The sequence below is a fragment of the Hypanus sabinus genome, chromosome 19 (assembly GCF_030144855.1).
Source record: "Hypanus sabinus isolate sHypSab1 chromosome 19, sHypSab1.hap1, whole genome shotgun sequence".
NCBI lineage: Eukaryota > Metazoa > Chordata > Chondrichthyes > Myliobatiformes > Dasyatidae > Hypanus > Hypanus sabinus.
Window position 1 is genome coordinate 10,507,165 of NC_082724.1, and position 13,157 is coordinate 10,520,321.

The following is a 13,157-nucleotide window of genomic DNA, read 5'->3' on the forward strand; positions in this document are numbered from 1 at the left end:
GTCCTGGGTGGTGGGGGTCCTTAGTGATGGATGCCGCCTTTTTGTGGCATGGCTCCTTGAAGATGTGCTGGATATGACGGAGAGGTTCACAAGGATTTGCTGAGAGGGTATGAGCTATGAGGAGAAGTAGGGCAAACTTAGGTCGTTTTCTCCGGTGCATCGGAGACTCAGGGGAGGCCCGATAGAGGTCTCTGGAATGATGAGAGACAGCCTGTGGGCTGCAGAAGGAAACTGGATCACCTGGAGGAACTCTATGTGATCACGGGGAGAACGTACAAGCCCCTTACGGGCAGAGGCTGGAATCGAACCCTGATCTTACAGCCAGTGTGTTAAACAATTGTACTACTGTGTCGCCCCCATATATGCACTTAATGCGAGAGAGAGAGGCCAAGGAATTCACACAGAGTGCTGGGTGCCTGGAAAGGGCTGATGGCAGCAGATATGATACGTTGTTATTTAGATACTCGAACAAGCAGAAAATGGAGGGATGTAGATCATGTGCAGGCAGAGGAGATTTAATTAATTTGCCATTGTGTTCACACAGACACTACGGGCCACAGTGTCTCTTTCTGTGCTGCACTGTTCCATGTTTTACAGTGCTGTGCAAACGTCTTAAGCACATATATATAGCTGGGTTGCCCAAGACTTTTGCACAGTACTGTAGTAGTTTTATGTTTTGCACTTTACTGTTTCCGCAAGAAAAAACAAATTTCATGACATATGTGAGCGATGATAAACTCGATTCTGATTTGGGTCTCTACTGCGGACTGAGAGTGGGAAGGGGGCAGGGAGAGGGGAATCATGGCTGGGGAAAGGGGAAGGGGCAGGGAGAGGGGAATCATGGCTGGGGAAAGGGGAAGGGGCAGGGAGAGGGGAATCATGCCTGGGGAAAGGGAGTGGAGGAAGCAGGAATCACCAGAGACATACTGTAATGATCAATAAACCAATTGCTTGGAATCAAACGACCTTTCCTGGTGCCTCAGGGCTGGGTGTGTCTGCATCTGCATCACACTACCCCCCCCCCCCCCCCTCCCACCACCACCCCTGTCCCTGGCACTCCTTCTCTGCCACTTGTCCCACACTCCTCCCATGGCACTCTACCCTCAGCATTCTTGACATCCTGATTTTCAAACTTGCTCTTGGCACCACTTTGACAAATACAGTACTGTGGAAAAGTCCTCAGCAAGTTAGCAATATATAGGAGATTAAGACCATTGCACAGTACTGTATGTACTCTAATCCTCTTCAAATAATGAACTCCTTGTCTAAAAATACCTCAAACCCAGTCCCTCATGATCCTAGCTCTACAGTTAAGATTCATTTCTTTATCTCCCTTGCGGGAGAGTTGACTTCCTTCCTCTACGTCTCATTCTTTGGAAATAGTCCTCAGCAAAACTTCTCTCTGTCTTCTGATTGGCTGCATCACATATCTGGTATGGGGCTGGGGGCACTGCACAGGATCAAAGTAAGCTTCAGAGAGCTGTAAAATTAGTCAGCTCCATCATGGGCACTGGCCTCCGTAGTACCCAGGACATCTTGAGGCAAAAAGGTGGCATCCCTCATTAAGGACCCCCGCACTCAGGACATACCCTCTTCTCATTGCTGCCATCAGGAATGGGGTACAGAAGCCTGAAGGCACACACTCAGCTATCCAGGAACAGCCTCTTCCCCTCTGCCATCCAATTTCTGAATAGACATTGAATCCATAAACACTACCACACAACACACACAAAATGCTGGTGGAACACAGCAGGCCAGGCAGCATCTATAGGGAGAAGCACTGTCAACGTTTCGGGCCGAGATGGGTCCTGATGAAGGGTCTTGGCCCGAAACATTGACAGTGCTTCTCCCTATAGACGCTGCCTGGCCTGCTGTGTTCCACCAGCATTTTGTGTGTGTTTGAATTTCCAGCATCTGCAGATTTCCTCGTGTTTGCTCTTTAAAAAGACTACCACACTACTTTTTTAAATTTCTATATTAGCACTTATTATCTAATTTAACTACTTGATATACATATACTGTAATTCACAGTTTTTTCTCTACTATTATATATTGCATGGTACCACTGCCGCAAAGTCAGCAAATTTCATGACATAGGCTGGTGATTTCTGATTCTGATTCAAGATGTTTTAGCTATCTGGTGAGATCTCTCCTTTGACTACCAGTCCACCCTTCCCTGCCCTCTAGTTTAAGTAACCATCTAAATACTAACTCGTCATTGCCAAGAAGCAACACTCATACTGCTTGGCAGAGCTGTAGGAAACAATGAAGAGACTGGTGGATACAATCGGGAAGCGACTTGCCAAAACGTTGATAATCAGGGAGGATACAGTTAACAAAACACACTCAGAGAAAAGGCATTTGGATTGCACAACTGTGGTGTTAGTACGTGGAAGATGACTTTATAGTAACAGTGGTGAAAGCAGAATTCACATATGGCTGCTAAAAGAGAATCCATAAAGGATTAAGAAAAAGCCATCTTTTACAGGGAAAAACACAAAGAAGAGTTTATGCAGCTAACTCAGAGATAGGCACAGTGGGCTGAACCTGTTGTAAAATTCTGCTGTGTATGACAGCTCGTTGAAATTGTACCAAGGTTACCAAGGAATCTGTAGCGTAGACGATTCACAAGAGAAAAAAAGAAGTTACAATTCAAAGAACACTTATTACCAAAGTATGTATGCAGTGTACAACCTGAGAATTGACTTCCCACAGACAGCCACCAAACAAAAACACACAGTAGAACCCATTCAAGAAAACATCAAACACCCAACATGCAAAAGTAAATCATGCAAATAAAAAAGAACAAGGGAAACGGGCAGAACATAAAACCTCAAGCTACATTGAAACAATTAATCCTGCAGCTTTGGTCACTTACTTAGAGATTATGGAAATTTCCAGTGAATAGTTTGGAAATTGGAAAATGCCACATGTGTTGGATATGGTTCAATCAAGACTTTGAGAAACGTTTATGGACATACAGTGGAATGTATCTTAACTGTTTGTTTCACAGCCTGGTGTGGAAACACCAATGCCCAAGAATGGAAAAGCCTACAGAAAGTCTGGTACAGTCCAGTCCATCACAGGCAAAGCCCACTCCACCATTCAGAATCAGAATAAATTTCAATATCCCTGTCCTATGTCATGAAATTAATTGACTTTGCAGTAACAGTACATTGCAATACATAACAACAGAGAAAAAAGGCAAATTGTAGTAAAATACATATATATATATATCTCCACTATTTTGTGTTTTATATTTGTAATCATTGTATATCACTTTGTAGTGCTCTGCTTTCACACGAAAAAGTCTTTTTCTATTGATCAGTGTCAAAAAAGCCAAATTAAATCCATTGTGATTCAATATTGTAAAACAATGAAACATGAAAAATTCCAAGGAGGATGAATACTTTCTATACATTAATCATCAAAGACTCCCACCATCCAGACCATACCTTCTTCTCACTACTATCAGTTATAGCCCTTCAGCCGTCAGGCTTCTGAACCAGCCTGAATGACTTCAATCACCATTACTCTGGACTGATTCCACAATCTACAAACTCGCTTTCAAAAACTCTTCACAGCTCGTGTTCTCAATATTAGTTTTGGTTGTTTGTCAGTCCTTGTGTACACAAGAGATTTTGAAAATGCTGGAAATGTTGAGGAACACACACACACACACACACACACACACACACACACACACACACACACACACACACACACACACACACACACACACACACACACACACACACACACACACACACACACACACACACAAATATTGGAGGATTTCAGCTGGCTGGACAGCATCTATGGAAAAGAGTAAACAGTTGATGTTTTGGGCCGAGATCCTTCATCAGGACTGGAGAAAAAATATGATGTCAGAGTAAGAAGGAGGGAGGGAGAGGGGAGAAAGAAATACAAGGCAGTAGGTGATAGGTGATACCAGGAGAGAGGGAGGGTTGAAGTAAAGAGCTGGGAAGTCAATTGGTGAAAGAGAGAAAGACAGGAGAAGGGAGAATCTGATACTTACTCTGACTACACAACTTTTTTTCCCAGTCCTGATGAAAGATCTTGGCCCAAAATGTTGACTGCTTACTCCAGTGTTTCTCAATCTTTTTTTCCCAACGCCCCCTAAAGCACCTTCATACTTGTGCAATGCCCCCTTAGGCACAATATACCTTATGGCAACCCCATAGTGTAAAAACATGTTTACCATATGCTAACATGAGAAAAATAATTCCACTTTAATTTTTTATTTGTCTTTAAACGTAGCTTACACAGTACCTGTGCGCTGTGCAGCAACTTCAATTTGAGTGTGATCTTTGAGCTTGATGGTTTTTAGTGAGAGTTGAAATATCTGGTTCAGGTTGTCACAGTGGATATTACAAGTCATGCTTGAAAAAAGTTGCTGGCTGAGGTTTTTGGCTGTGAAATGTTGATGATGAATTACTCAATGGAGGGTAAGCAAACTTGGAATTTCTTTTCTCATAAATACCACTGAACTAGCATGGTGCTCTATCTGTTGCACAAGATATCATGTTCCTAACTGGAATATTTTTATCCTCAATATACATTGCAAGCTCATGGTGGATTGATATTTGTTTTGAACTCTTTACAACAGAGAATCTCTTCATAAACTTTTCTATTTTTGATAAACCGTAGATACGCCATCAGCAATGCCTTGTTGTCTCGCATAGTTGACTCATCCAGTTGTGTGCAAAATCCTGTTTTTTTTGTAGCTCTGTGCATAGTGGATATTCAATGTCTTCACTGATTTTGTGAATACGAGCTGCAGAGTTATTGCTTTGAGGAATTAATTTTAAAATACTGTATACATTTTGAGAACAGTAGTGAGCACTTGTGATGCAGCAGGGATTATTAATCTTCCAGCAATTGTACAAGATTTTCCACACTTTGCTATCATTTTGGAAATTTTGTAAGAAGCAATAAGACCACTATCAAGGTCACTTGTAGCTTCCTTGTTGAATGACTCAAGTGTGCAATGCTTTTCAAATGCCTCTTTCATCTTTAGTAACTGAGTAATATCACAGGTAGCCTTTTCAGGGTGTCTTTTACGAAAGTGTTCCTGCAATCTTGATGGTTTCATGGCTTCATTAGACAGTACAGTATTACAAATAAGAAACCTGGGGTGTCACTGATCTGACGGGAATAGAATAAAACCACACTCCAGGTATGTAACATTGTATTGACACACTTCCTGTAGTTTCCATTTCTTAGCAGGATTAGAATACAAGGCTTCACTTCCTTCAGACTGATAGAGATTGCACCGTCCATATTTATCCATTACTAATGGGGCTAAATTAAAATAAAAAATCAGCACAGACTGGGAATGCCCATTGGATGTTGATGACATCAGTGAGTTGATACGGATGGAATGATGGTAGCAGCGCCCAAAGGAATGGGAAAGTGAAGATGAAGATGATCACAACAGTGGAAGTTACATTGACAAAGACTGGAATCTGAATGTTAATGGGGTTAGAAATGGTGTTCGGCACTTTATACTATTCCAGTTAGTGCAATTGACCAATCATGTAAGGTTTCATAATCCCCAAAAGTGGTTCTTGACAACACATATGAAGCCAAAGTCGCTTTCAACACCTGAAGAGGATACCTCGCGTTGGCAGGTTCACTGATTGGCTCTACTTCACTGTTTGGTCCCGGCCAGTGCTGCATCGTTGCGTGACCTTTTCTCTGTAGATCAGTAGAGTAAGTTGAGAGGGTGCACTACTTACACCTGTTAACTTGCATGAACTCGTTCCATGCCGCGAGTCAAGGGCACCCAGTTGGGCACCCTGGCTGCTAATTTGTGTATCTCCAATAATGTCTGTTTGATGGGTAAGGTCAGAGGAGATTGCTGAGTTTCAGACGCGCTGTGACATTGAGTGCTCACCACCTGCAAAGCTATGGTTCTTCCTTTGTTCCAGCGCTCCATGCTTTTTTTTGTAAGTGCCTGCCCCTCTCATGGTCAGTCAGATCTCATGCCTCAAGCCTCAAGTTGGGTTGCCGCTTACCACACCCCCACCCCCCCCCCCACCGCCCAAGAATCTTGAACTCCCCCCGACGACTTGTACTTCCCCTAACAATCCCCCTAGGACACGTAACTGCCTCTGTTGGGAATCACTAGTTTTCTCTTTTCCGTAGATGCTGCCTGCCCTGTTGCGTTTGTTGTGTTGCTTGGATTTCCAGCTTCTGCAGATTTTTTCTCCTTTGAGGATCTCAGCAGGTCAGGCAACAACTATGGAGGGGAATAAACAGTCAGTGTTTCAGGCTGAGAGCCTAAATAAACATAACACCATTGTCCCGCATCCAGCTCCCTGAAGTGATACACCCTTTGATTGTTTGAGGGGCATTTCCAACCCAACTTGGCCCAGGGCATGCCTGATGCTATACTTTAGCTTCTAAAATGAGCTGTAACAGGGAGATGTAAAGCACTGCATTTAACACAGCAGATCTTCTGGAGAGAATATGTCTGTTTTTGTATAGTTGTCTGCTTTTGGACGGTACTATGCAAAAGTCTTTACATATATAGACCTGGCATGCCTAAGAGTTTTGTACATTACTGTAGCAATTTTATGTGTTGCACCATACTGCTGCGGCAAAACGAAACAAATTTCATGACATATGTGAGTGATGATAAACCTGATTCTGATATGGGTCTCGATAGTGGACTGAGAGTTAGAAGCAGAATCACGTTTGGGAATAGGGGAAGTGAGGGGGAGGGAGTGGGAACCATCAGAGAGACAATAAACCAATTGTTTGGACCTTCACCTTGTCTGGGATCTCAGGGCTGGGTGTGTCTGCATCTGCACTACACCCACGTAGTGCCCAGGCACTCCTCTGCCATCTGTCCCACAGCCTCCTGCAGTACCTGCCATTCTGAACATCCTTTGCTTCTGCCAGATTTACAAACTTGCTCTCCGCTCCACATTGACGAATACATTACTGTGCATAAGTTTTAGGCACTTTTACTACACATAAATATGCCTAAGACACTTGCTCAGTACTGTATAGTTGTCTGTTTATGTATAGATTTTCATAAAATTCTATTGTATTGCTTTATTTCCTAATAATGTCTACAAGAAAATGAATCTGGTAACGTATACATGCTTTGTTAATAAATTTGCTTTGAGCTTTTGAACCTTGAACATTGAATTGTGATGTTTAAATGTCCATGGTTGTTGAGAGGGCTATGGAGGGCTTTGGTCTGAGTGCTGGTAGATGGGTCCAGGCAGAAGTACAGGTTGGCATGGACTAGTTGGGCTGAATGGCCTGTTTCTGTGCTGTAATGCTCTATGGCTCTGTAAAAGGCCACTTTCTGTGACCCTGTGGGATTCCCCTGGATGCTCCGGTTTTCTCCCACTTCTGTGGGTTGGTGGGATACTTGGGTATTGCAGATGATCCTTAGTGTGTGGGTTCAAAGTAAAGTTTATTATCAATGCACATATATGTCACCATATACAACCCTGAGATCCATCTGCTTGTGGGCATGCTCAGTGATCAATGAAAGATCGACCAGAGTGCAGAAGACAGCAAACTGTGCAAATGCAAATATAAATAAAAAGCAATAAATAACGAGTACGTGAGATAATAAGATAAAGAGTCCTTAAAGTGAGATCATTGGTTCTGAGAACATCTCAATGGTTGGGCAAGTGGTTATCTTCGTTTGTTCAAGAGCCTGGTGGGTGAAGGGTAGTAACTGTTCTTCAACTTGGTGGTGCGAGTCCTGAGGCTGTTGGATCTTCTTCCTGATGATAGCAATGAGAAGACATCATTGACTGGGTGGTGGGGATCTCTGATGATGGATGCTGCCTTTCTATGGCAGCGTTTCCTGTAGATGTGCTCGACGGTTGGGGAGGGCTTTACCCGTATTGTACTGGGAAGAATATCATGGGTAAGAGTAGGATAAGTGTAAAATTGGCTGATTGATATTTGGTGGGACTTCAGAGGGTTGAAGGATCAGATTCAGTGCTGCTTTTTTCTATGACCCTACGAAAGTTATCTCTCACCAGCTGGGTTATTTGCAAGTGATTTTCATCCACCACTGAGGGCTTTGTTTTCAAGTTCCTCATCATTCCTCATTTCTCTCTTGGCCTTTAAGACATTCTTCAGGATCCTGCCAACAAACAAGAGGCTGGAGGAACTCCACAGGTCAGGCAGTGTTCATGGAGAGTGTTATGTTTTGTAACTTCAAAACATTAAATTAATTCAAAGGAAAACACTAGAGTCCGAAATGTGGATCTAAATTCATCTTTCGCTTTAAGCAAGGTGCACATGTATCATGTGGTAGCATGATGACATAAGTAATTAGTGTATTTCTGCATATAACCTTTAATGAAGATTACTCAAATATAAGTGAAATGTCAATTACACAACAGAGGGAAATGGACAGTTGACATTTTGTGTTGAGCCCTTTCATCTGCACTGCAAGATGGAAGGGAGATTGCCAGTATGAAGAGGTGGATTGAAGGGGTAGAGCAAGAGCTGGCAGGTGATAGGTGGATCCTGAAGATGAGGGTGATAGGCATATGGAGGAGGGAGATCTGTAAATAGCCTCTCCCTCACTTCTTTATATGGGCACCCCACCCCAACCTCCTATCTTTCAACTTTGGTTAATGGTAGGGGTCCATGGCATAAAAAAGGTTGGGAATCCCTGGTGTAGATGAAGAGGTCATCCTGAACCATCAGTTGTCCATTTCCCTCCATAGATGCTGCATGACATTCATTATTTTATTTAGAGATACAGTGTGGTAACTGGCCCTTCCGGCACACCAAGCACGCACTGTCCAATTACACCCAGGTGACCAATTAACCCACTAAGTCCTACTTCCTTGGAATATGGGAGGAAACCGGAGCATCCTGAGGAAAGCCACGTTGTCATGGGGAGAATATGCATACTCTTTATAGAGAGTGGCGGGAGTTGGACCTGTGTTGCTGGTGACGTACAATAGCCACCATCCTACTGTGCTGCCCCTTCAGAATTGGAGCTGAGTGGTGGATCCCTCACTCACCAGAGATGCTTCTACATAGTAAGGGTAATGCTCCATCTTCTGCCAAGCAAAACTTCTTGAGGTCATTGGCAAACTTCTTGTTCACTTTTGCAATCACAATGATGATTTTTTTCAAAACCTTGGGATGCTGCTGAGGTCATGGAGGCTTGGAATCACCAGGCCCAGAGCAAACAAAATTGAGAAGGGTGTAAACAGGACTGATGGTGCTGTATTTGTATGCATGCAGTATATGGAATAAGGTAGATGAACTTAGTTGCAGATTGGCCCGTATGATGTTGTAGGATCACTGAATCATTACTGAAAGAAGACTACAGTTGGGAACTTATTGCCCAAGGATACACATTGTATTGAAAGGACAGGCAGAAAAGTAGAGGAGGTGGCTTTGCTCTGTTCGTAAAAAATGAAATCAAATCATTAGAAAGAGGTGACTTAGGGTCAGAAAGTGTTGAATTACTGTGGATAGAGCTACAGAAATGCAAGGGTAAAAAGACCCCAATGGAAGTTGTATACAGTCTCCCAAACAGTAATAAGGATGTCAAATTATGAATTACATTGGGATATAGAAAATGCATGCCAAATTGGCAATGTTACAATAGTCATGGGGGATTTCAATATGCAGGTAGTTTGGGAAAATCAGGTTGGTGCTGGATCCCAGGAGGGGGAATTTCTAGAGTGCCTACGAGATGCCTTTTTAGAGCAGCTCATGGTTGAGCCCACTAGGGGATCAGCTATTCTGGATTGGCTGTTGTGCAATGAACTGGAATTGATTAGAGAGCTGAAGGCAAAATAACCCTTAGGGGTAAGTGATGATAATATGATAAAATTTACCCTGAAATTTGAGAAGGAGAAGCTAAAGTCAGATGCATCTTTATTACAGTGGAGTAAAGGGAATTACAGAGGCATGAGAGAGGAGCTGGCCAGAATTGATCGGCAAAGAACACTGGCAGAGATGATGACAGAGCAGCAATGGCTGGAATTTCTGGAAGCAATTTGGAAAGCAGAGGATCAATACAATCCAATGAGGAAGAAGTATTCTAAGAAATAATGACATAACCATGGCTAACAAGAGAAGTCACAGCCAATATAAAGACCAAAGAGAGGACAGAAAATAGAGCAAAAATTAGAGGAAGTTAGAGGATTGGCAAGCTTTTAAGATCCAATAGAAGGCAACTAAAAGGTCATTAAGAAGGTAAAGAAGGAATACAAAAGGAAGCTAGCCAATAATATTAAGGAGGATACTTGAAGTTTCTTCAGATACATAAAGTGTAAAAGAGAGGCGAGAGTGGGTATTGGACTACTGGAAAATGATACTGGAGAGGTAGCAATGGGGGACAATGAAATCGCAGATGAACTGAATTAGTATTTTGCATCAGTCTTTACTGTGGAGGACCCTAGCAGTATGGTGGAATTTCCAGGTGCCAGGGGGCATTGATGTGTGTGAAGTCTTGGGAAACTGAAATAAGTCACCTGAACCAGATGGTGTAAACTCCAAAGTTTTGAAAGAGGTGGCTGAAGAGATTGCGAAGGCATTAAATGATGATCTTTCACGAATCTCTAGATTCTGGAATAGTTCCATAAGAAACCAGGCCAGGTCATTGATTCCAAATACTTGGTTTTTTGCTTATTACAGAATGTCTCCCTGGTGCTTTCTGAAACCTCCCCTCTCCCTTCCCTATTTCCCAACCACGATTGTCCTGTCTCTGACACCTTCCCAATCTCAGTCAACAATAAAGACCATATCAGAATCAGATTCTTCTTCCCTCACGTCATGAATTGTGTTGTTTTGTTTTGTGGTAGCAATACAGTGAAAAACGATGCTGGAGAGGTAGTAATGGGGGACAAGGAAATGGTGGATGAACTGAATAAGTATTTTGCTTTAGTCTTCACAGTAGAAGACACTAGCAGCATGGTGGAATGTTTGGGGTGTTGGGGGCATGAAGTGTGTGAAGTTACCATTTCTAGAGAGAAGGTTTTTGGGAAACTGGAAGATCTGAAGGAGATAAACCACCTGGACCAGATGGTGCACACCCCAGAGTTCTGAAAGAGGTGGCTGAAGAGATTGTGGAGGCATTAATAATGATCTTCCAAGAATCACCAGATTGTGGAATGGTTCTGGAAGACTGGAACATTGCAAATGTCACTCCACTCTTCAAGAAGGGAGAGAGGCAGAGAAGGAAAACTTCTTTGTCCTCATTGATGGGAAGTTATTGGAGACAATTGTTAAGGATTTAGTTTTGTGGTTCTTGGAGGCACGTGATAAAATCGGCTGTGCTCAGCATGATTTCTCCAAGGAGAAAATCTTGGCTGACAAATTTGTTGAAATTCTTTGAAGAAATAACACGCAGAATAGACAAAGTTGATGTTGTGTACTTTGACAAGGTGCCACACATGAGGCTGTTTAACAAGATATGAGCCCATCTTATTCCAGGAATTATTCTAGCATAGATAAAGCAGTGGCTGATTGGCAGGAAGCAGGGAGTGGGAATAAAGGGAGCCTTTTCTGGCTGGCTGCTGGTGACTAATGGTGTTGCAACAGATTTTTTTAATGTTATGTCAATGATTTGGATGATGAAATTGATGGCTTTGTTGTAAAGTTTGAAGACAATATGAAGATAGGTGGAGGGGCAAGTAGTTTTGAGAAAGTGGAGAGGCTATAGAAGGACTTAGAATGGGCAAAGAAATGGTAGTTGGAATGCAGTGTCAGGAAGTGTGTGGCACTTGGTAGAAGAAATGTAAGGGCTGACTATTTTCTGAATGGAGGGAAAATACAAAAAACTGAGGTGCAAAGGGACTTGGGAGTCCTTGTGCAGGATTCCCTAAAGGTTAATTTGCAAGATGAGTTTGTGGTGAGGAAGGCCAATGGAACGCCAGCATTCAGTTCTAGAGACTAGAATATAAAAGCAAGTTTGTAAAGCACTGTTGAGGCCTCACTTAGTATTGTAAGCAGTTTTGGAACCCTTCTCTTCAAAAGGATGTGGAGAATTTACAAAGGAATTCACAAAAATGATTCAACTTTTGGTTTGTCATATGAAGAGTGTTTGATGGCTCTGGTCCTGTATTCACTAGAATTCAGAAGAATGAGGGGTGACTTCATTGAAACCAATCAAATGGTGAAAGGCCTTGATAGAGTGGATATGAAGAGGCTGTTTCCTATAGTGGGAGAGTCTAAGACCAGAGGACACAGCTGTCATGGTCCCAATTGTTAATCCCCTATCTTGCCCCTAATCTCCTTTGATTATGCCTTGATTCCAATTGTTAATTTTCCATTTACTGCTAATTGGCTTGATGACAGCACACCTGGTCTCCATCAAGAATTGCAGTACAAGAACTCTGGCGTCACAGCCATTGGTTGCCAGGTTGTTGGTCTACCCCTGTGTGATAACTGCATTTCCTGACTGCTTAGAACTGTTAGTTCTAAGTTCAGCTCCAGTTTCAAGATACTCCAAGAAAGCCCTGTATCTGTGTCGTGACTCCATATCAGAGCTCTGTGTCACGATTCCTCCTGTTTGTTGTTCAACGTTCACATCTGCGCCCGCATTCCCCAACTCAATCTTCGTGCCTGTGTCCTGCACTTGGGTTCTCCTCAGTCACTCTGTGCAGCAACAGCCTCAAAATAGAGGCGTGTCCTTTTAGAACAAAGATGAGGAGGAATATCTTTAGCCAGAGAGTAGTGAATCTGTCGAATCCTTTATCACAGGTAGCTGTGGAGGCCAAAAAACTGCAGACTCTGAACATGGAAACTCCAGATGGGCAGCACCCGAGATGAGGACTGAACTAGCATCTGAGCAGAAGCTCTCCTGGATGGACCACTATACCACACCATTACTCCAGAAACCAATGGCAAATGTTGCAAATCCTCTCCACATCTCAGCTCCTGCAGCTTTGGATCATGCTGCTGTAAATGCAAATTCATTATATTAGCATTTTGTTGTCCGGCCCCAAGATAATACAAGTCGTATTTGCTTTTCCAGGAAGAGATGGGTGGGTCAGGTTAAAAGACAAGAGAACAGGAAGGAAGCAGTGAATTTTCTGCTCATGGAAACTATTCACTCTATGAGCTCTGGCAGCAGTCAAACAGCAACAGGCAATAGCAAACAATAATGTCCAGAACTCTGAAAG